The sequence below is a fragment of the Macadamia integrifolia genome, unplaced genomic scaffold (genome assembly GCF_013358625.1).
Source record: "Macadamia integrifolia cultivar HAES 741 unplaced genomic scaffold, SCU_Mint_v3 scaffold766, whole genome shotgun sequence".
Lineage (NCBI taxonomy): Eukaryota > Viridiplantae > Streptophyta > Magnoliopsida > Proteales > Proteaceae > Macadamia > Macadamia integrifolia.
In genome coordinates this window covers 233118-256111 of record NW_024870535.1, presented here as the reverse complement: position 1 = coordinate 256111, position 22994 = coordinate 233118, and the positions used below count along the sequence as shown (strand labels likewise).

Here is a 22994-nt window from a genome sequence, read left to right as displayed (position 1 = left end):
GAGGTCTTATTGCCAACCGAATACAACCTAATAGGTCAGTATTTGGTGGGGTCCATCAATGGGAATTTAGTTGTAATCAGTTTGATGTTTTTAAAATTAATTTTAAAATTTAATTTTGTGTTTGGGCTAGTTCAGCCAAACGGGCCCTAAGAACCCTTCGGGTTGAACCTGAAAAGCCTAAACCGCCACTGTTCCACCTCATTCTTGCTGCAAAATTTGGTTGAACAACATCAAAGAAAGAAGAAGAAGGAAAGGAGAGAAGGGGAAGAAGGAAGTAAGGTCGAATTGGGGCTGCCTGCACTCAAGTAAGGTTGTTGCCCTATTTGCTTTGATGAATTTAATTAGGTTAGTGGCAGTAGCTTGCTAGGGTTAGGAAATTCAGTAAATTAGGGATTGAAATTGAGTCCTTATGGACTGAATTCAATTCCTGTGGCTGAATACCCAAGTTTTGTAGGGGTTCAGAGATCTAATTACTTCTAAATCCATCCCTATAAATCCTAAAATAGAAGGCTTTCAGTGTTCATGAGGAATTCATGCAAGTTGGGACTGAAACAAGGTAGTATATGGTAAAAATTCTGCAGAAAAAGCATAGGCAGAATTCTATTAATTTTCAGATTTTGGAATGGAAACTAATTGGTTTAATTCCTTCCCTGTAATCCAATATTGGAATTAAATGAAAGTGGAATTAGACTAGGGTTACTGTATTCCATTTAATTGAACTGAATTGAATGATGAACTCTAGGGAACATGGAGTCAGCCCTTCCATCTACCCTATTTCTGAATTTTTGTAGGAATGGGATAGTATGTTGTTATACAATTTCGGTTACTGTAATTGGGGTTTGAGGGACTGTAGAGTGACCCTAAAGGCATGAAGAAATCCTCCCCATGCTGCCATGCACACTGGCCTTTGGCCTTAAGCAACCAATGTGAGGAAAACCAACAGGGCAGGGCAGCCTACAGAATTGCAGAAATTTTCTACAGAAATGACCTGCCAGTTGGACAAGTGGGCAGCTGGTTGAGTGTTTTCAAGCATGATCAACCTCTGTTTTTGCTGGTTAGTACGCTGCCCCTTGTGGATCATGTTTCTTACCTTTTACCTGAAGCTGACCCTATGGGTTGAGGTAGTTCGGGGGCTTTTCTAAGGCTTTAAATTGGGTTAGTACATGGGATCTTAGGAATTGTTTTGGGTTCAGCAGTGAACCTGTATTGAGTCATAATAAGTGTAGGTATGTGTTATAAATGTTTAATAAATGAATCACCTTTGGTCAGGAACCTAAACAATTGGGCAAGGACACGAAGTTGATTGTGGGATATCCTATCGTACACCGTGATTTGGGTTTTGAGGTGAGTGGATGTTTGATTTATTTTATGGAGTGTTTTTATATTTTATTCATGCATGCTCATGTGCAACGTGGTTGAATCCTTGTTTTGGATGTATTTTATATAAAATTATATATATTGCACATGTTGCATGACTTTATCGAAATTGATGTAATCGAGGTTTTGTGGATGCGTAGTGCTATAGTTGAGTGGCAATGGTTGTAACATCGACGGTCTGAGGCACATTATGACCAATGGAGGATTCCGATACTGTGGGATCAGAGGTTGGTATTATAGTTATGACCACAGATATGTGATTGATGTTATAGATTGCTATAGATGCATGTAGAATACATATGGTTAGGATTCACAGACCCTAGTGGTACACCCCTTTCCGGTAGAGGGTTCGGTACTGGCTAATCACAAGGGGTGGTATGTTATTAGGAATACTATATCCACAGTACGACATACTTTTCTCAGAGGCGAATGCAGCACGGGTGATCGACGGGTTTTTCAGGACAGTGGCTGTCCACAGCATGGGTAACCGATGTGTAGGATTCCGAGACCATGGCTGCTGGGGTTACATTTAGAGTTTGTGGGGTGACCGATGTGTAGGATTTTGGGACCTATAAACTTTTGCTTGCAGTGAGCTTGTACCCTATAGCTCGACGTATTGGGAGAGGATACCACCTACGTTGCGTAGCACCTATACCAGATGATGGAACTAGTAATGGAAATAAGAAAGTAATATATAATAAATAGATTTTTTTTTTTTGGTCAAAACACAGAATTTAATTAATAAAAGTCAGAGGAAAAGAGTCTCTGATCAGAATTCAAATTTACAAGAGCAAGAGGGGGAGAACCCCACCAAGGCCTACACAAACCATACATGGAAGCTCCTTTAGCTAAAACATGTGCTTCTCTATTAGAAGATCTAGGAACAAAAGAAAAGCTACAGAAAAGAGAGGAATTAAAGAAATGATATCATCAACAACAACTCTTGTTGCCCAATCAATCCCACTACTGCCACCATTAATGGCATTAACTATAGCTAAACAATCTGAAAAACATAAGAGGGGCTTTAGCCCAAGAACCTGAGCCATTAGAAGCTCATCACGCTCAGCCTCTACTTCTAAAACTACTGCAGAGATCCCCTTGCTGCGACTATAAGTAGCAACAACAAAGACTCTCATGGAATTTCGGATAATTGCACCTCTACTACCAGATTTACGTATCTTGTTCCATGCCTCATTAGAGTGAAGAATGAAATGACCAGGAGGAGGGGAGCATGTATAAACAGCGTTCTCAGGAGAACCACCAGAACCTGAACCCGATTGTTGAGTGAGCCAAGTCGGCGCCTCCTTCACAGCAATATAAAACGCAGAAATGGCACTCCTTGGGTCAGGCTCCATGCAGTTGAACAAAGCTCTATTCTTGGACTTCCAAATCTACCAAAGAAGAGAAGTCCAAATAATAACAAAATCAGCTTCATCAGGCACATCTTTGAATTTAACCATCAGAAAATTAATCCAATCTTTGAAATGAGCACCACTAAACTCCCGAGTATCCAAACGAAAAGGAGAAACTAACCAACACATAGCTGCAAATGGACAAAGAAACAAAGCACGAACGATGGAATCCTCATTAGATTTACACAACGAACAAGTAGCATTAGAGACAAGGTTCCTATGAAACTGTAGTTGTTTTACTGCTAAACAATTAGCACTACAACGCCATAGAAACAACTTAATCTTAGGAAAGATCTTCAAAGACCACAGTTTAACCCAAAAAGGATCATAAGAAGAGGAAGCATGGCATTTAGATTCAAGAGTTGTATAATAGGCAGACTTTACAGAGAACTTACCAGATTTAGCAGGCGACCAAAGCCAATTGTCCTTCCTTGGAGAAACAGATAGTGGGATTTGGAGAATAGCAGAAACCTATGAATCAAAAAATAACATTTTAATAAGAGGTATATTCCAATGACAAGAAGGCTGTAAAATAAGGTCAGCTACTTATGAGAAGAATTAGCATTTAGGCTACGGAAAATTTTCCCTCCCGGCAACGAGGAAATCTAAGGATTTCTATAAGCATGAGTCTCAAATCCATCACCAATACATTTTCTAATTCCTTTAAGTAGTAGTTCACCACCCTTTAAAAGGCTTTTCCAAGCCCAGGATCCAGATGGTTTATACGTGGCATCCAAAACAGAAGAATTGCAGAAATATTTCCCTTTTAAAACTTTCACCCAAAGGGCATTGGGGTTATGAACAATTCTCCAGCATTGTCTAGCAAGCAAGGCTAGATTGAAACACACCAAGTCTCTAAACCCAAGGCCACCACTGCTCTTACTATGACAAAGTTGATCCTAGGCCATCCAAGACACCCCTTTGTTAGTACTATCCTTCCACCAAAAGCGTCACATGCATTTAGTTAAATCCTTGCACACGCTACTTGGAATTAGAAACATAGATATAGCATAAGAAAGCATGGACATTGCCACAGGTTTGAGGAGGATTTCCTTCCCAGCAGCTGATAAAAAATTGTCCTTTCAACCCAACAATTTCAAGTGGACTTTTTCAACAAATTTTGAAAACAAATTCCTTTTTGTTCTACCAAATTTAGTGGGTAATGCTATGTATTTCCCATGATTGGTAATCACCTTAAAACCTGTAATCAAAGCAACCTCATTTCGAACATTCGATGGGGTTAGGGGGCTAAATAAAATGCTTGATTTATCCAAATTAACCTCTTTCCCAGCCACATCTTTATATTGTTTAAGGGTGTCGAAAATGGTCGAGGCCTCAAAAACACTAGCCTTGCTAAAGATCATACAATCATCAGCAAACATTAAATGGGACACTCTTGGACCCCCTCTACTAGTCTTAATACCCGAAATCAATCTAGACTCCTCAGCATGAATAAGAGTTGATGATAAAGCCTTTGACACAAAATGAATAGGTAAGGGCTAAGGGGACAGCCCTGTCTTAAATCCCATTGAGGTAAAAACTTACCAATAATAGAGCCATTGATCCTAATGTGATAAGAAACACATTGCATTATCCAGTTAATCCAAACATTTTGAAAGCCAAGTTTAGTAAGCATATCATGCAAAAAAGACCACTCTATTTTGTCATATGCTTTGCTAATATCAAGCTTTAATGACATCAAACCAGATTTGATTTTGGAATATTTCATTTGATGCAAAATTTCATGTGCAACATAAACATTATCAGAAATGGTCCTACTTGGAATGAAAGCACTCTGATATAGACTAGGGAGAGAATGCAACACATGTTTAAGCCTATTAACTAAGCATTTGGAAATGATCTTATAAAATACAGTGCAAAGACTAATAGGCCTAAATTGGGAAATAAGACTAGGGTGCTTTTTCTTTGGAACTAACACAAGGACTATATGATTGAAACCTCTAAACATGAAACCAGATTCAAAAAACCACTTAACAGCTTTAGTGACATCGAGTCCCACAATATTCCAATGACTATGGAAAAATTTTGCTGGCATGCCATCCAAACCGAGAGCCTTTAGAGCCCCGATTTGGAAAACAGCAACACAAATTTCGTCATCAGAAAAAGATGCACACAAGGCCTGATTTTGAGAAATTGTAACTCTAGGAGACACATTAGAAAGAAAATTTCTACTATCATCAGGGTTAGAAGAAGAAAATAGTCTAGAAAAATGCTGTATAAAGTGATTATTCAAACCTTCCATGTGTGTGATCCAAGATCTAGATTCATCACATAGACGAGTGATGCGATTAAAGTGCTGACGCCTAGCAGTAGTGGAGTGAAAAAAAATGGTATTCCTATCACCATCCTTGAGCCATTGGATACGTGAACGTTGAGCCCAAAACCTCTCTTCTTGGATCAACAGATCTTCCAACTGCTTGAGCATGTTAGCTTCCTCCTTAGCGAGGCTTTCCCAAGCAGGGGCATTCTTTAGGGCTTCTAATTCCTCGGACAACCTTGTACTCTCCATACTGCTCATGAAAGTAGCACGACTCAAATTCTTCAGCTTACATCCACACTTTTTGAGTTTAGAGAAAAGGAAAAATGATGCCGACCCTCTAGGATGCCTGTTACACCCGTGTCTCGACCCGATCTAATTTGAACTATTGTGATAGGTCTTGGACTGGAGATCGGGAGTACTACCGGGTTTTGGCTCATAGCCGCCCATTGCTGAAGGGGAAGAGATGACCCCACATGTTTGTGCATTGCGTGCTAGTCCAACTGGAGGGGGTTCGTACCTTCCGATCCCAGACACTAAGGGGGTGTTTGGTTCGGTAAATCTTTGGGATGACATTCTTTAGAATGATAATTCTTAATTTTTGGAGTTGTTTGGTTCCACTAGAATGACCCTCATAAGTGAGCATCCTACTTCCCATGAATGACTATATTACAAAAGATGTGTTCCAAATCTGAGTTTACCTCAACACTTAAACTCAGATTTGAGCAACGTTTTTACCACCTAATATAAAAGGAGATAACGGAAAGACATTCCCCATGGAAAACAACATCTCAACCCTCGACCTCTCAAACCGTGACATTACCTGTGACCTCCGACCTCTAAAACCGCGACAGTCTCACCGGCAACTAGTAAGCCCTCCATCTCTCTCTCTCTCTCTCTCTCTCTCTCTCTCTCTCTCTCTCTCTCTCTCTCTCTCTCTCTCTCTCTCTCTCTCTCTCAATTTCATGGAGTTTTAGGTTTAGGTTTTCAAAATCAAAAGCTCTCTATTTCGATTCCATGGAGTTGGAGGATTAGGTTTTTAAAACCAGAAGCTCTCTATTTTGATTTCATGGAGTTTATTTCGATTTCATGGAGTTGTAGGGTTAGGTTTTTAAAACTAGAACCTACCGCTTTCTCTTTCCTCTCTCTCTCTCTCTCTCTCACTTTCTCTGTCTACGGCTCTCTATTGTGTTTGCATTGAGTTGTAGGGTTAGGTTCTTAAAACCAGAACCTACGGCTCTCTCTTTTCATTGTGTTGTAAGCATTATTTTTAGGTTTTTTAACTCAGACTACATATGATCTGTTCATGGATATATAGCAGTGGCGATTGAAGTGATCTGCTCTCTGGTTCGCCTGCCCTCCCACCAATAACGTTTGCTTCAGCCAGCCAGCGACTCTACAAATTTGGATTTGGTATTCTCCTTCTCCTCTCTCTCCCTCTCTAAGTTTGTCTTGCATTTTGGACTTGGTTCATGAGGATCAGTTAATCAGGTCTACTATCATGACGTGGGTTCTACTGTAAAGGTCTTTATCAAAGGAAAAAGATGATTATCTTGCGGTGGGGATTATGGTGGTTGGTGTTAGTATATGTGTTTCTGAAGGAAATTATTTGACTGTTATACAGTTTGTTTGTTAGCTCATGAAGAAAAGGGTATCTGTTAGTGGTGGGATTCTCATTATTTGGTTTAATCTACTGAAGGAAACAAGGTATGAGAGCTATGTATCTACTGTAAGAGGAGGATTAAATAGTCAGGGTTTTAGAAGGATGAGCTTTTGTGGGCCTGTGGAAATAGTGCTTATGAAGGGGAATTTTGGTTAGCAGGACTTGCAATTTGAAAGGCCAGTTTTTTTTTTTGGTTGGTTTCATTGTGGTCACTTTCACATCTCAGCATCCAGAAACACTAGTTTTCTTTTGATTGAATTGTCCACCATTAATATATTCCTTTCTTTTTTGCTTTCCCACACCATCATTTATTACATCTTTTATTTTGGCTAAAAATTTATTTCCCCTGATCTAACTAAATGTTTTTCCTTTTCTATTAGGCCCAGAATTTTCCCAGAAATCCAAATCCTATTGTGGAGCAAATCACCGTTGAATTCCTCTCCTCCTGTATTTTGATTATTCAGTGAAGTGGTTTTGGTTGATTCTCTTGTATTACCTCTGCTCTGACATATCTGCTCCCTGCACTTGCATCCATGGAACTGTTATTATATAGTTCTTGCAGTGTACAATTCCTGTCTGCCAATTAACCAGTAGATATATCTTCCACAGTAATAATTCAGATCCAAATTCCAAGATCTGTTATAGAAAATCAGGATTTCTTTTGCATCTATATAGAACACCTCCCTCAAAGGACAAAACGATAGTGGTAGAAATTAAAAGGAAAGCTTTCATTCAGCTTCTTTGCATTCACTTGTGATTTTGGGGATTGGCTCTGGTGTAGATTTCCTTCTTTGTGTCCCCTTCCTAGCTATCTCCCTGTGGATGAAACCCTGTTTTTGCCGATTTGAACAAGGCTAGATGACAACAGATGAGACGGGCAATAGCTCCTTATTATTGTTGATCCTCATTATGCTTCAGTTTCTAAGATACATCATCTATTATATTCAGACGTATTTCATTTGAATTCTTTTGTCTGAAAGCTTGAAATTTTTAATTCGCAGCACTTTCGAATAGTCGGTGGTTCTTATCATATACATGAAGTTGTCCCCCTAAGATATGTTACTGATTTTGTAATAGTTTTTTAGTGAATGCATTGATAACGTTTAGGCTATCTTTGCACTCTGATATCATCAATTTTGAACAATATGATCCATTCAGAAACAGGGATAATGCAGTTGTGTAATGTAAGCCTAAAAACATATGATAATTCTTCCTTCTTTTTTTTTTTTCTACTTAAATTCCTTAATGTTTTTGACTACGCAACTTGAATTCTCAGAGCCAGTCGAGGATGATACATGATTTTAGAGACCTTCGACAAGTATTCGACCAATTGTTTGTGTCATTTCTTTTATAAACAGACGATGGTAGGAAAGTTTATTGTGCTTCTTATAATACTTCCACAAAGCAATTATGAATTGCTATAATAATTCTTAAAAAATGTAATGGGACAAAACCCCCAACATAATTTATAACCTTGCAATTCATAAAGGAGTTTTGTATGCCTGATTGTACATTTACACTATATTTTTCTTGCTGTTACTCATAGTCTGGGAATAGCTATCTTGCCATGCTAAGCAGCATGTCCACCATATCTGTCATGTGGCAGTTTCATTGGCTTCTGGAAAACAGTTGAAGGTGAGCTCTGCCCTTAGTACTGATCTCTTTTCACTAATTCTCTGAACGTGCTTTCAACCTGCCCACTGTTGTCTCTTGTTTCCTCTCAGTCTGCACCATATCAGAAGTTTGATTGTTTCACCTTCACACTTATTGAAGGATTTTTTTTTTTGGCTATATAGATTACTCCTATAGCTGATCAACTTTATTTTTTTCAAAGTTTGATTACTGATTGCTTCTTCTTAACTGTTTTACTGACTTTTAATATCCCATTACTTATATAGATAGAATCTATGTAGTGGATTTGTAGGGTTTGTGTTGGTATTTAGCAATATGCATATTGCAGAATGAGAAACTACTGAAGTTACAGTGTGATATACCATACTATTGTAGGGTGATATTTTGCTTATATGCCTTGTTCTTTTTGTAGGTATAAGCACTTGGTTTTTTGCTACTGTTTTGTTTGGTTTTGGGGCTAGGTGAGGATATCTGACGGTGGTAATGTACACAGATATTGGTTTACTACTTTGTCTGGTAAAAACCTGCTTAAGTCCTAGGTTTTAAGCAACTAATGCTCAAGTCCCATACTGTTTTGTCTGGTGAAACCTTGCTAAAGTCCCAGGTTTTAAGTAACTAATTCTTCATGGCTATACTGTTTTGTTTGGTAAAACCTTGCTTAAGTCCCAAGTTTTAAGTAACGTATGCTACATGGCTGATTATGAGTTTTATTTACACTTCTAATGGTTGTGGCCTTGCACTGCAATTTTGTATCTTGAAAACTAACATTTTTAGATTGTAGGTGAATCTTTAGCTCAAATTAGAAGAGCACCTGGGATCTACCAGGGTATGATGGTTCGAATCCATCAAAATTCTTGGACATGGTCTAGCTTTGTGCTGATTTGTAACTGCGTGTGTATAGGCGTGCCACTGACTTTAATATGGTCTTGTATAGGCAGCTATTGACAGTTCTCTGGAATTAATATGTTATTGCTTCATGAATGTGTTTGGTTAAAATGTGGGCTGGGTTTTGGCTTTTCATGTGAACTCAATGGGTTGCTTTGCTTGACGCCTAAGATGCAAGATCTATTATCCCCAACTATTTTTTCTTAAGCACCAAAACAGCAGTTCTATTGTGCCACTGAGTGTTTATGCTTTTGTTGTCCTAATGCTAGCCTGTATCTGATGGGAAATCTTGTAGGGTTCCGCTGAATAGGTGACTGAGAAGATTAGAAATGTATTGTCTAGCACTTATAGAATGAATTATAAATCTCCTACTTCACTGCTGGAAGCATATAATTATCAAGAAACATTTCAAAAAGGCTTGAAAGATTGAAATTTTGGAAGACTAAATTGAGCCAATGGTCCAAAATTGCTGTCCTCCGATCAATGCATAAAACCCAGGTTTCCTTTTTGTTTCTTGAATTCCTATTCCATTAAGGAATTCATTGAAACTCAACTTTTAACCACTGAAATTCAAATATAATATCCCATTACGCTCTAGGTGTTGATTTTCAATTGGGGTTTATTATGACTAATTTAGGCACTTTTTCTCATATCAATTGTTTAGAAATCGTATGGAATGAACCGAAATCAAAACCATTTATAACCATGATACCGTTAAAATCGTTAAATCATGAACCGATTAATACGCTTAAGTTCAGGGGTATCGATATCCAATTAATAAATTTGTCAAATCCAAAGAAATTATCATCCGATCAAAATTATGCTCCAATTATGGATGTAGTTACCAATATCAGCATCCTTATCGGTCTCGGATGATATCAATATAATCCTTATCAATATCGTGAAACGATGAGTGGGTATTGTTCTTTACCGATAACGATACCGATACGATGCGGCCAATGCTATAGTTTAAACAATGTATCCAACTAATAATAAGAAAGACTAAAGTAAAAAATGATCGATGCATTATTAAAGATTTGGCTTGTTGTGGAGACCTTGCCTTGATATACTTAGGTAAATTTCGATAATTATTTTGTTTTGATCCTTGTAGAAACTGAAATATTTCGTTTGTAAACGTTTTTTTTTTCATGGAAGTAGAACTTGATATCTATCTAGTCTTGGATTGTACTAGGGCGATATACTAACCCATAAGACCAAGGAGAATGTTTTCAGGTTGGATGTTCCAAACTAAGGATTTTCTGTTTGAAACAATAAGAATATTTAATTTGGATTGTACTAGGGCTTTGCTTGGTTGGGCTCATTTAGAGAGGAATTTACAAATCACATATAATCGATGGTGGACAGAATAAAAAAACCCAAATAGAAATAGGTAAGGTCAAATTGAATGCAAAATGATTTTGATTTTGATTAATTCCTATCAGATTCAGTTTTGATATAACCGTTTCGAAATATAAACCACATTGAAACAAGATCGATTGACATCTTTAAGGAAAAAAAAATCTTCAATTGTCCACATTTCAACAATGTGTATTTTTTGCCAGTGACCATAGAATCTTCACTCTCTCATTTCTTTTGTCAAAAGAGGTGGATACTTGAGCCATACTACAAATTATGCTTCAATGCAAAATTGTGGGGTGATTTTTTTGTTTAATGGAAAAACCATATATTTTTTTTAATTAAAGATAAATCACTTTTAAATTATTTAAAAATATAAATTTTAGAACTAAATAAAAAATAATAAAAAAGGTTACAGTTTTTCACTTCACCACTCTTATGTTTAACTAAAAAATTTAATAAGAAGAATCACTACACATGATTAGGGTAACTAAACAGTTTTATAATAAGAATCACTACACAGATTTAGGATAACCAAACAGTTTTATAGTAAGAATCACTATACAGATTTAAAGTAACCAAACAGTTTTCCAGTAAGAAACATACACCAGACTCAAGGCAACCAAACGATTTTTCAACAAGAAATACAATTCAAAAGAATGTCCATCAAAAGATTGACATCCATATTCGATACATACACCATTTGGTTTATCGAACCAAACACCCCCTAAGTGACCCGACTCCCTACACATGAATCCCGAGACGTACCAACATTGTCAGAAGACTATGAACATGGCTGAGGGCAACTACACGTGCAAGACTAGCAGGTAGACAGAAACACTCAATACAGTCTACTGTCTTAATCACTAGAAATATGCCACCGAAAATAGCCTGGGCCTGAATCCGATGACTGTTTTTGGTGACCAAACAGGCTGCTGTCAGGGTTTCGATGCCCATGGGTACCACCACTTGCATCGTAGATAGTCTTGGATGATCTCAAATCCTCCCCCACATTTTCCTCCTGATATGAGCACCTTACAGACCAAAGTAGTCAAGTCCTCATGCTCTGGAAGTCTGATTAACCCGATCGGACTGAATGGGGTTCAACCAAACAGGCCCTAAGGCTCAACTTAACTCATAAGTTAGAAATGACGATTTCATTTCCTCATTTCTCATTGTGTACAAACGTGGGAGAGGAAAATGAGAGAAGAAGAAGAAGAAGGAAGAAGGAAGGAAGGGCTTACCTTGGTCCCGACTGTCGCATCATTGTCGAAAATCCCTACTGGAGGTAAGTATAACCTCCCATACAACTCTCTCTCTTCATTTTGACCTAGGTCAAGCTAGGTTTGGATGGAATCTTAGTGTACAAACCATGTTGAGCTCGGGGAATGCGTGTTCCACCTCTCCGGTGCCATTACAGAGCTCAAACCAAGTCCGATGAGCTCCGGCAACAAGATTAGCCAAATGACCAATTAGGGTTTCAATCGTTTGATTGACATATCTTTCAAACATATCAGTGCAATCAGGATTTTGTTAGCTTAGAATGATGCTAGGAACATTCCCCACAAACTCCATGGAACAAATCTCGATGATCTGGCCTGAACTGGAAAACCCCAATTTGTGTGGACAGCTATTGTATTGCCATCGGAAACATTGGGCCTGCTTCCAGTGGGCTGTTTTTGGTGAACCCTGAGCCTTAGGAGCTCTCTACCATCTCCACCAGAAACAACACTGATATTTCAGTGGGAAGTGTCTATTTCCGATGGGTGTTTCTGGTGACATTACTGTCACTGGGGGGCTTTGTCTGTACCCTTTGGGGGTGACTCATGTGGGCCCCTCCCAGTGTTTCCAACACGTAATGTTGTATGGTTACCTTTGTACCTAGGTCAGTGATGCACATGTGCCCCGAAGTCGAAATTGAGTTGATCGACCGATGGTTGTACTTAAACCCTTAACACATGAGCATAACAAGGTGAGGGATGGTTGCTTTATTTTTGGGATTGTTTTATTATTATAAAGCTGCTCATATGTGTAAATGATGTGGAAATAATATGAAATGTTACATTTTTACTGAATTAATATGAAATGTTGTGGAAATGTGTGGTAGGATTTGTTGTGGCCGAGGTGGTACTGGTACTGTGATTGTTGTGTGTTTGTTGTATGTATGAGAAGGAATCCAGCATGGCCGAGGTGGTACCAATGCCATGATTGCAGTATGCTTGTTGCATTCATGCATTGATTATGTGCATTAGAATTAGTTGTAGTCGCAAATTACACCTTGTGGCCTATGTGTTACTGGTATCGTGTGCTCCGAGACTGTACTTGGAAATGGATATGCTTCATGGTCAATGATTGGTACTGGTATTGCAGAGTCCATACTCAACTATTTTATGCATGCTAGATTTGGTAAACTGTTACACCTATGCCCTGACTCGGTCTAATTTGAAATATTGTGATAGGTGTCGGACCGGAGGTAGGAAGCAAGGCCGGGTTTTGGCCCGTTACCACCCATTGCCAAAGGGGGAGAGATGACCCCAAGTGTTCATGCATCGCGTGCTAGTCTAACTGGAGGGGGTTTGTACCTTCCGACCCCAGACGGTAAGTGACTCGACTCATCACACATGAATTCTGGCACGTACTGAAGTTTCCAAAAGACCTTGAGCATGGCTGAGGGCAACTACCCATGCAAGGCCAGTTGGTGGACAAGCAGTCAAGACAGCTTGCTATCTTGACTATAGGAAACAAGCCACCGTAAGCACTGGGCCTGAATCCGGTGGGCTATTTCCTATGAGCCAAATAGGCTGCCGTCAATGTTTCGATGCCCATGGGTCCCGCCACTCGCATCGTAGATAGTCTTGGATGATCCTAAATCATCCTCCACATCTTCCTCGTGATGTGAGCATATTACAGACCTAAGTGGTTGGGTTATCGGGCTCCAAAAGCCATATTAACCCAATCGGTCCGAATAGGGTCCAACTAAATGGACCCTAAGGTCCAACTTAACTTATAAGTTAGAAATGAGGACTCATTTTCTCATTTCTCACTTGTGCTCAACACAGGAGAGGAGAGGAAGAAGAAGAAGAAGAAGAAGAAGAAGAAGAAGAAGAAGAAGAAGAAGAAGAAGAGAGGGAAAGGACTTACCTTGGTGCCAGCTACCACCTAGTTGCTGGAATCATTGCCAGAGGTAAGTACAATCACTTATACTCCTCTCTCTCTCTTCATTTTAACCTAGGTTAAGCTAGGTTTGGATGGAATCTGAGTGCAGAAATCATGTTGAGCTCAGGGAATGCGTGTTCCACCTCCCCAGTGCCATTTCCGAGCTCAAATTGAGTCAGGTGAACTTTAGCAACAAGAATTGCCAAATGACTTACTAAGGTTTTGATCATTCGATCGACGAATCTCCCAAATGTCTCAATGGAATGGGGATTTTATTGGCTTAGAATGGTGCTAGGAACATTCCCTAAAAACTCCATGGAACAAATCCAAGGCGATCGGGCCCGAGCTGAATAGCCCTAATTCAAGTTGGATAGTTCTGTACTATCACCGGAAACAAGCCACAAGAAACACTGGGTCTGCTTCTGGTGGGCTATTTCTGGTGAACCACAAAGCCTTATGAGCTCTCTACCACCACCACTAGAAATAGGACTGATATTTTCGATGGAAAAACCCTGTTTCTAGTGGGTGTTTCCGGTGACATTACTGTCACTGGGAAACTTTGTCTGCACCCTTTGGGGGTGACCCAAGTGGGCCTCTCCCGATGTTCCCAACACGTATCGATGTACGATTGCCCTTGTGTCTAGGATAGTGACGCGCACGAGCCCTAAAACTGAAACTGAGTTGATCGATCGGTGGCCTTATCTAAACCATAACACACATAGAGATAAACAAGGTGAGGGATGGATTGCCTTATTTTGGGAATGTTATTATTCTAGAATTGCTCACATGCGTAGATTTAATATGTTTAATTATATTGCTCACATGATGATGATGATTATCATATGTTACATTCTTGTGGATTTAATATGAAATGTTTATTGATATGTATGGTGGGATTCAATGTGGCTGAGGTGGTATCGATACCGTGATCGCCGTGTATTTGTTATATGTATGAGATGGAATTCGATGTGGCCGAGGTGGTACCGGTGTCATGATTGCTGTATGTGTGTTGCATTCATGCATTGATTATGTATATTAGAGTTAGTTGCAATCGTGGATTACACTTTATGGTCGATGTGTTACTGGTATTGTGTGCTTCAGGACTACATTTAGAAATGGATATATTTCGTGGCCAATGATTGGTACTGGTATTGCGTAGTCCATACTCAACTATTATATGCATGCTAGATTAGGTAAACGGTCATGGGTTACACACTGTGGCCAAGGTGTTACCGTTATCGTGTGCCCCGTGACTGTATTTGGAGATGAATTACACTTTGTGGCCAATTGTTGGTATCGTATAATTTATACTAACTGTATCATTATGAAGGCATGTAGCACATATATGGTTAGGTATCACTCCCTATGCTACGAACCCTTGCCAACAGGGGTTAAGGTCTTGGATAACCCATTGTGGTATGTTTGATATGCCTTTCCGGAATGCCACACCCGTAGTAGGATGTGATTGTTGCTGGAGGTAGGAACTTGTTAGGCATGACCGATGATTGGTATCAGTGCCATGACAGTCAGGAGGGGGTTATCAGGGGCTTGCTGGGTGACCCATGGATGCATACGGGACCAGTAGGCTTCTATTTAGAACTTAGATTTGTATCCCTGCGTAGTCGATGGTGGTTCCGAGACGAGGGATACAACCTAATGTGCCGTTGTAGCATTTACCAGACTTAGTTGTATTGTTAGGTGGACAATAAAATAAATGAAGTGTACGAGCATCATGGACTATGTGTTTAATTTCTGTTATCATGCATCATAAATTATTACTACAATTGTTTTACTTTGATGTGCTTGAACCGCACCCCTCCCTAAGCAAGTTGGAAAGTTCACCCCACGTATACAGACTTTTTAGATAATGATGGAGGTACGGTTGTGCCTCTGGCTAGTGACTCTTTTTCCTACGAGGCCGAACAAAAAGTGAGCAACTTGTGGATGCTGGACGTGAAGGAACATGGTCAGTACTGTGCTTGTGACTTTTGTGCATACGTGGCACCATGAGGTGTTCGGCGTATTTTTATTATTTTGATACATGTCTGTGGATATTATGTTTTTAAATTTGATATGTGTCAGTCTTGAAGGATTGTAAATAGAATAATCATTTATTGATATTATATTATCATTAGATATTTCCCTATTTATTTTGGTGATTCTGCTATTATACTTTGATTCTACTATTTTTAGTTGGTTTGTGACGAGAAATTGTGAAATGTTAAGGTACTGTTATCAGAGATCTTGGTAGGTTTGTAAGACAGGTATATGTCTTACTCACACCACCGGTGTTCCTAAGGGTAAGTTGGGTTTACTAGAAGTGGGGTGTGACATAAACGGGTGCGGGTTACACTTTACGGCCGATGTGTTATCGATATCGTGTAATTCATACTAACTGTATCATTATGAACGTATATAGCATATATGTGGTTAGGTATCACTCCCTATGCTACGAACCCTTGCCAACAGGGGTTAAGGTGTTGGATAACCCATTGTGGTATGTTTGATGTGTCTTTCCAGAATGCCACACCAATGGTACGATGTGATTGTTGCCCGAGGTGGGAACTTGTCAGGCATGACCGATGATTGGTACCGATGTTGTGACAGCCAGGAAGGGGTTATCATAGGTTTACTGAGTGACCCATGGATGCATAAGGGGACCGACAGGCTTCTATTCACGGCTAGGGTTTGTATCCCTATGTAGTCGATGGCAATTCTGAGATGAGGGATACAACCCAATGTGCCATAGTAACATTTATCAGACTTAGTTGTATTATTAGGTGGATAATAAAATAAATGAATTACATCACGAGCATTATGGACTATGTGTTTAATTTCTTTTATCATGCATCATAAATTATTATTGCAATTGTTTTGCTTGGATGTGCTTGAACCTCACCCCTCACTTAACGAGTTGGAAAGCTCATCCAACGTATGCACCTCTTTTTAGATAATAATGCAGATACTGCAGTGCCGATGGTAGGTGATCCAGTATCCTCTGGGTCAGAGTATAGTGTGAATGACTAGTAGATACCAGAAGCGGAAGAGCACGATCAAGACTGTGCTTGCGACCACTGTGCTTACGTCGCACCATGAGATTGTACATCATATTTTTTATACTTTTGACATAAACTGTGGATTATATATTTTGAGATTTATATTTATGAGTCTTAGATAATTATAATAGAATAACTTGGTTATGGATATTATATTATCAGTAGATATTTTTCCATTTTATTGATGATTCCGCTATTATACTCTGATTTTGCTGCTTTTGGTTGGTATGTGATGTGAGATTGTGAAATGTTAAGGTACTACGATCAGAGATCCTGGTAGGTTATAAAACAGGTACGTGTCTTACTCACACCATCAGTATTCCTAATAATAAGTTGGGTCTATTGAAAGTGGGGTGTGACAGCTTGGTATCAGAGCACGATGCTCTGCCTTAACTCATAATCTCAGTCAAACCATGATTTTGGAGAAATTAAGATTTAAATAAAAATCTCAAAGACAACAATAATAGAATTGCACAAAATAGGAGACAAGCATAGGTGTCAAAGCCATTCATTAGAAAAAGAATTTGATTACATAAGTTTACACCATTTTCATAAATTTAAAGACAGAAAGCTGGAAATCCTAACTACCTAAGTCTAGGAAACTCAAATGACTGACGCAAATAATAGAAAATAAAATTCAACTAAAGTCTAGAACATTTTTTTTTTTGCTAAATGGATAATTTATTGAGAACGAAGATAAAAAAAACCAGCAAACAACAAACAAATCACAGAGCAAGCCACGAGGCCCCACCTTCGGCATAGCCATCAGCAGGACCTAGGGCCGGTCACTACATAAATCTATACGAGGGTCTAGAAGATTCATCTCTCGCCATCATATCAGAGATATGGCCTGGAAAAACGTCATTGACTGTCGAGCATCTTGATTTTGCAGCTTTCTTGGCTAGGAAGTCTGCCACCGAGTTCCCTTCTCTATAGTTGTGAGTGATTTTCCATGTAATACTTCCCAGGAATTGCCTTAGATGGTTCCATCTCTGCATAGCCATCCATGGAATTTTTCCCTGATGAATTGACATAACCAAAGCCGCTGAATCTGATTCTACCTAGAGGAATGGAATAGCTAACTGTTTTGCTTTCATGAGACCATGCATTAGACCTTCTAATTCTGCTTCATAATTTTCTTTAATCCCCAAATATATGTTGTAAGACTAGAGACACCTGCCATTATGATCTCTCATGATTGCACCTGCACCTGCATTACCAGGGTTCCCAAGAGAGCTTCCATCAAAGTTTAGCTTGACCCACCCCATAAGCGGTTTGCACCAATAAACTTCCAAGGGGGGTTTAATGCCCGCGCTAAGAATGTTCAGACCCAGCCTCCTGCAACAAATAATTTCATTCATGGATTTGATTGATGTTTTCACATTAGGAATAGTATCTCTAATGTCATTCTTAATCATTTCAATCACATCCCTTTGTTGTCTCTGTCTTTCATCAAAGCGGCGCCCATTCCTTTCTTTCCAAATGTTTTCCGCTGAAATGGAAAAGGCGATTGACCAGACCTCTTTAGATTAACTATCTTCATTTTCCTTTTCCACCATGAAGCCAGATCATGAAGGGACTCATGCTTCCTACTTGGAATATTAAACCATTCACAGAAAATATTCCAAACTCTCTCTGCATACTGACAATGGACCAAAATATGATCCAAATCCTCGCTCGAGCTTCTGCATAAGTCGCATCTAGAGGCCATAGGGATTCCTCTTTTCATAACCGCCACATCAGTAGGTAGTTTGCCATGCATGATTCTCCACCCAAAGATGGAAATTCTCAGGTGCAATTTCTTAGACCAGATCAGCGCCTCCCAAGAGATTGAGTCCTTTTTCCGCCTAATTGTATTCCATACTGATTTTGTTGGAAAAATCCCATCAGTGTTGGGGCTCCAAACACACTTATCTTCATACTCAGACTGGGGAAGAGGGATTTCCATGATGGTGTTGGTGATTTCAATCATTGTACTCGATTGGCAATTGGGGAAATTCCATTCGCAATTCTGAATGACTCGATCAACCTTACCACTGAATGCTTCGTCTGAATTTTGTTCTGTCTTCATAAGCTCAGCGATAGTCTTAGGCCCCAGCCATCTATCATTTAAAAATTTATTTTTCGTCCATTCCCGATGATCCATCTTTCGTTTAAGGAGACAAACTCCCATAATTTCCGGAAACCCGTCCATATCGAAGAGGACATATGGCCTTTTCGAAGAGATCCATCTGCTTTAGTGAAGCGAGCTTTCAAAAATCTATAAGTTGGGTCGTCATCATGCTTCGTCTTCCAAACCGCCTTGGAAAGCAGGGCTTCATTGATCTCCCTCAACCTGCGCAGACCTAGACCACCCTCAGATTTTGGTTTGCAACACTAATCCCAGCTTACTATGATAGATCTGCACGTATCAACATCTCCTTTCCAGATGAAGTTGCGAATCCACTTCTCCATGATCTTGATGAGCTCAGATGGCCACCAGTATACAAAGAAGCTATGCATGGGAATGCTCGTCACCACAGTTCTGGCAAGCTCCACTCTACCTGTGATAGAAAGCAGCCTTCCCTTCCAGCCTGCAAGTCTCGCTTTAACTTTGTCCATCACAGGGAGGAGGAATTCTTTCTTAACTCTACCTTTGAAAATTTCCACACCCAAATACTTAGTGGGCAAACTACAAATTGGGATTCCCATCGTCTCTCCTATTATCAGCTTTCTAGCAGCAGAGATGTTCCCAAAAAACACCTTGCTCTTCTCCAAGCTGATGTGTTGACCTAAGCATTCTTCATACATAATTAAGAAGGATTTAAGATTCTTGACGTACCTTATAGATGCATTGATGAATATGAATATGTCGTCGGCGAACAGCATATGACTAGGGGTAGGCATCCCACAAGGGCCGTTTAGGGGTATGATTTTCTTCTTTCGGATTATCATATTGAGCCCTCTACACAGAACCTCTTCAGCCAAAACAAATAGGAGAGGAGATAAGGGGTCACCTTGCCTCAGCCGCCGACCGACATTAAAGTAACCCACCGGTCCTCTGTTCAGAAGAATGGAGATTTTTCCAAAATCCAACAACTGATGAACCCATCCAATCCAAGTTTCAGAGAATCCAAATTTCCTCATGACTGAGAATAGAAAGCTCCAATCAGTTGTGTCAAAGGCCTTCTTGATGTCGATTTTAACTCCCATCCCTCCTCCTCTCGTCGCAGTCGACATCATATTAGCTAGCTCCGAAGCCAAGTAGATATTTGTATGAATAATTTTCCCCCTTTGGAAGGCCCCTTGCTCGCGAGAAATAATTCTTGAAAGGAAGCTTGCCAGTCTCATAGCAAGAGTTTTAGAAATTATTTTGCAAATAAAATTTCCCATACACAAGGGGCGGAATTTATCCAAAGAGTCAGCCCCTTCAGTCTTTGGGATAAGTAAGAGAAAATTATTGTTCATCCCTTGAGGCATGATTCCAGAAATAAAGAAGTAGCGAATAGCGTTGCAAACATCATATGCTATAATATCCCAGTAGTGCTTGAAGAACTCACCAGGGAACCCATCTAGGCCGGGAGAGCTAGCAGGATCAAAGCTCCAGACCGCCTCTTTGATCTCCAAATCTGAAGGGATTCTGTCCAAAATGTCTCTATCTCACTGCAATAACTCATAGGGGATGCAGTCAAGGATCGAGGGATGCCCAGACACAGGCGCTGCTTTGTGAAAATTAGTGAAAAAGTCCACCATATAGTGTTCCAGGTCTGATCGCTCTGATATGATAGCGCCATCATCTGTCTTTAAGCATCTAATAGAGTTTTTAATTCTTCGCATCTTCGCCAAGAGATGGAAGAATTTTGTACATCTGTCCCCAAGCTTCTTCCATCGAATCCTCGATTTTTCAGCCCACATTTTTTCATAGTACTCCATTGCCTTTAAATACCTTGTTTTGGCATCCGCCTCTTGAGCAAATAAAAAATCATCAAGACCATCTTTGTCAATTTTCTTTTGGACCTCCTCCATCTCCTTTTTTTCTTGATCAAGCTCTATATTAAAATTCAGAAATTCAGTTTTTGCCCAAAGCTTTAGGGTGCCCTTAAGTCGTTTAAGCTTCTCTGCAACCCTATATAAGTTGGTGCTAAGAGTCCAGCCGCTCCATGAAGCACTTACCACAGATAAAAAATCCTTATGTTCCACCCTGTGTCTATGAAATCTGAAGGGGCAATTGTTCGGTTTTTTGCCGGGAACTGAAGAAATAAAGATTGGCACATGATCTGAACCAGTTTTTTGGAGAACCTGCTGAACTCCATCATGAAAAAATTCAACCCAGGCGTTATTGCAAAAGCTTCTATCCAGTCTGGCCAGCACATTCCCTCTTCTCCTATTATTGGTCCAAGTGAACTTGCTTCCCTGAGAAGGAAGGGCCATGAGATCGCAAGAGTCCACCATAGCACCAAATTCAGCTGCCGCCCCCAAATTAAAGGCTCCAGGACCTCTCTTTTAATTTGAAGCCAAGATGGCGTTGAAATCACCAACTACAAGCCAAGGCATCGTCTGAGCAGGTGCAGAGGCAGCCAGGGAGGCCCAAAGATCTCTTCTTCTCGCTCGAAAGCAGTTCGCTTGGACGACAGAGACTCTAATAATTTTTTTGTGCCATTCTAGAGAGATGGTAATATTCTGGTCGGTTGCAGACACCATGTCCGGTCTTCTAATATTTCTTTTCCACATCAGCCACAGGTTTGGAACTTTGTTTAATCTGTTATTATGGATAAAGTCGATATCAAATCCCAGCCTATTAAAGAAAAGCTTAGGGAAGGCAGTGACATCAACCATAGGTTCTGCAATGCAGATTATTCCAGGGAACTTCTCCTTCAGAATGTTACTCAAGGCTAATTTTGCAATAGCCTTCTTCATGCCTCTTATATTCCAGAATAGCACATTCATGGATTACCTTCATGAGAGGCCAATACGGCCAGACTTTCTCTGAGCCTGCGCCGCAATGCCGGTAGATAATCCCTTCTTTTTCTTCCTTCGCAGCACTTGGCTGAGACCATCCTCTTCAATTCCTGCGGCGTTCACCTCTCTGTGATGAATGATTACATTACCACCAACCACTTGGGTGTCAGGGATGGCTATAATAGATTGAGAGGTATCGCGAACTGTGTCGTCGTGGTCTTCGTGCATCTCAGCAACATAGATAGACCGCCCAGAACTGGACAGACCTACTGATCACTGACCCGCATCTATCGTTCCATCCTCCTCAAGGGTATCCGACCCGTACTCCGATTCCTTTGCAGAACCAGATTCGGAATGCCCCTCTTTTGCAAGGAATTCAGCCAGATTACCTTCCATAATTGTTCCATGATGGATGGGGAGGACGATCTTAACATTGCCATGTGTCCTCCCCTCATTTGAGTCTAGGATATTATCTTCCAAGTCCTTTCTTCTCAAGTTGGAAAGAGAATCATACCCTACGGAATCTGGATTCCTTCCAACTTGGGAAGATCTTCTCTCCACCATCTGGCCCCTCTCCTCCCTGCCAGAAACCGTGTCAGCCGCTTCAGCTCCAGCAATGGCATCCTGGTTTGTTGCATCAAGACTAGCTTCTCCCTGCTTAGTCCTGGCTGACTCCATCGCTATCTTCTCCCTGCAGTTTTGGACATAGTGTCCAACCTTCTTGCAATAACCACATCGAGCCATCCCATCTTCGTGGATAATGGCTTGTTTAAACCAGAAGACCTCCTGGGTTCCTGGTTTCAGTCTCTCCACTTGAATTTCATCCAATCTCTTTCCAATAATCTCTACCTCCACTTGGACCCGGGCGAAATTCCCCATCGCAGCACTCTGGGTTCGTCTGTCCAAAGCCACAGGCCTGCCCACCGTCTTTGCCATTGAGAGAAGGATTCACTCATGCCAGTATTCTAGAGGCAAGTCCGGGAAACGAATCCATACAAGCTTCGTCATAGGATTCTTCACGTGGACGTCGAAATCAGGTGTCCATCTTTGAAATCTGATGAAATGTCCCCCAACTTTAGGGGGGCTCCGCCGCCACATAGTAGACATATCTCCTTCTAGTTCAAATTGAAATAAAATGAAACCCCTACCCATTGGTGCCATTCTGATTTGGCCCTTTAGGTTCCAGTTCTTAGCCTCTTGTCTAATATTATTCATCGAAATCATTCGAAAGTTAGCTCTTC

The 22994-nt window shown here is 40.2% G+C and overlaps 1 long non-coding RNA gene across 2 annotated transcripts; it reads left to right on the top strand.

The window, feature by feature from the left end:
* Positions 1-214: 214 nt before the first annotated feature.
* Positions 215-13193, top strand: LOC122069917. 2 transcript variants are annotated; one of them, XR_006137603.1, is made up of 3 exons: positions 215-310; positions 1270-1344; positions 13063-13193. It is a non-coding gene; the product is annotated as an uncharacterized LOC122069917 (long non-coding RNA). The 2 variants fall into 2 exon arrangements; XR_006137602.1 differs by lacking the exon at positions 13063-13193 and adding an exon at positions 6386-6980.
* Positions 13194-22994: the final 9801 nt, after the last annotated feature.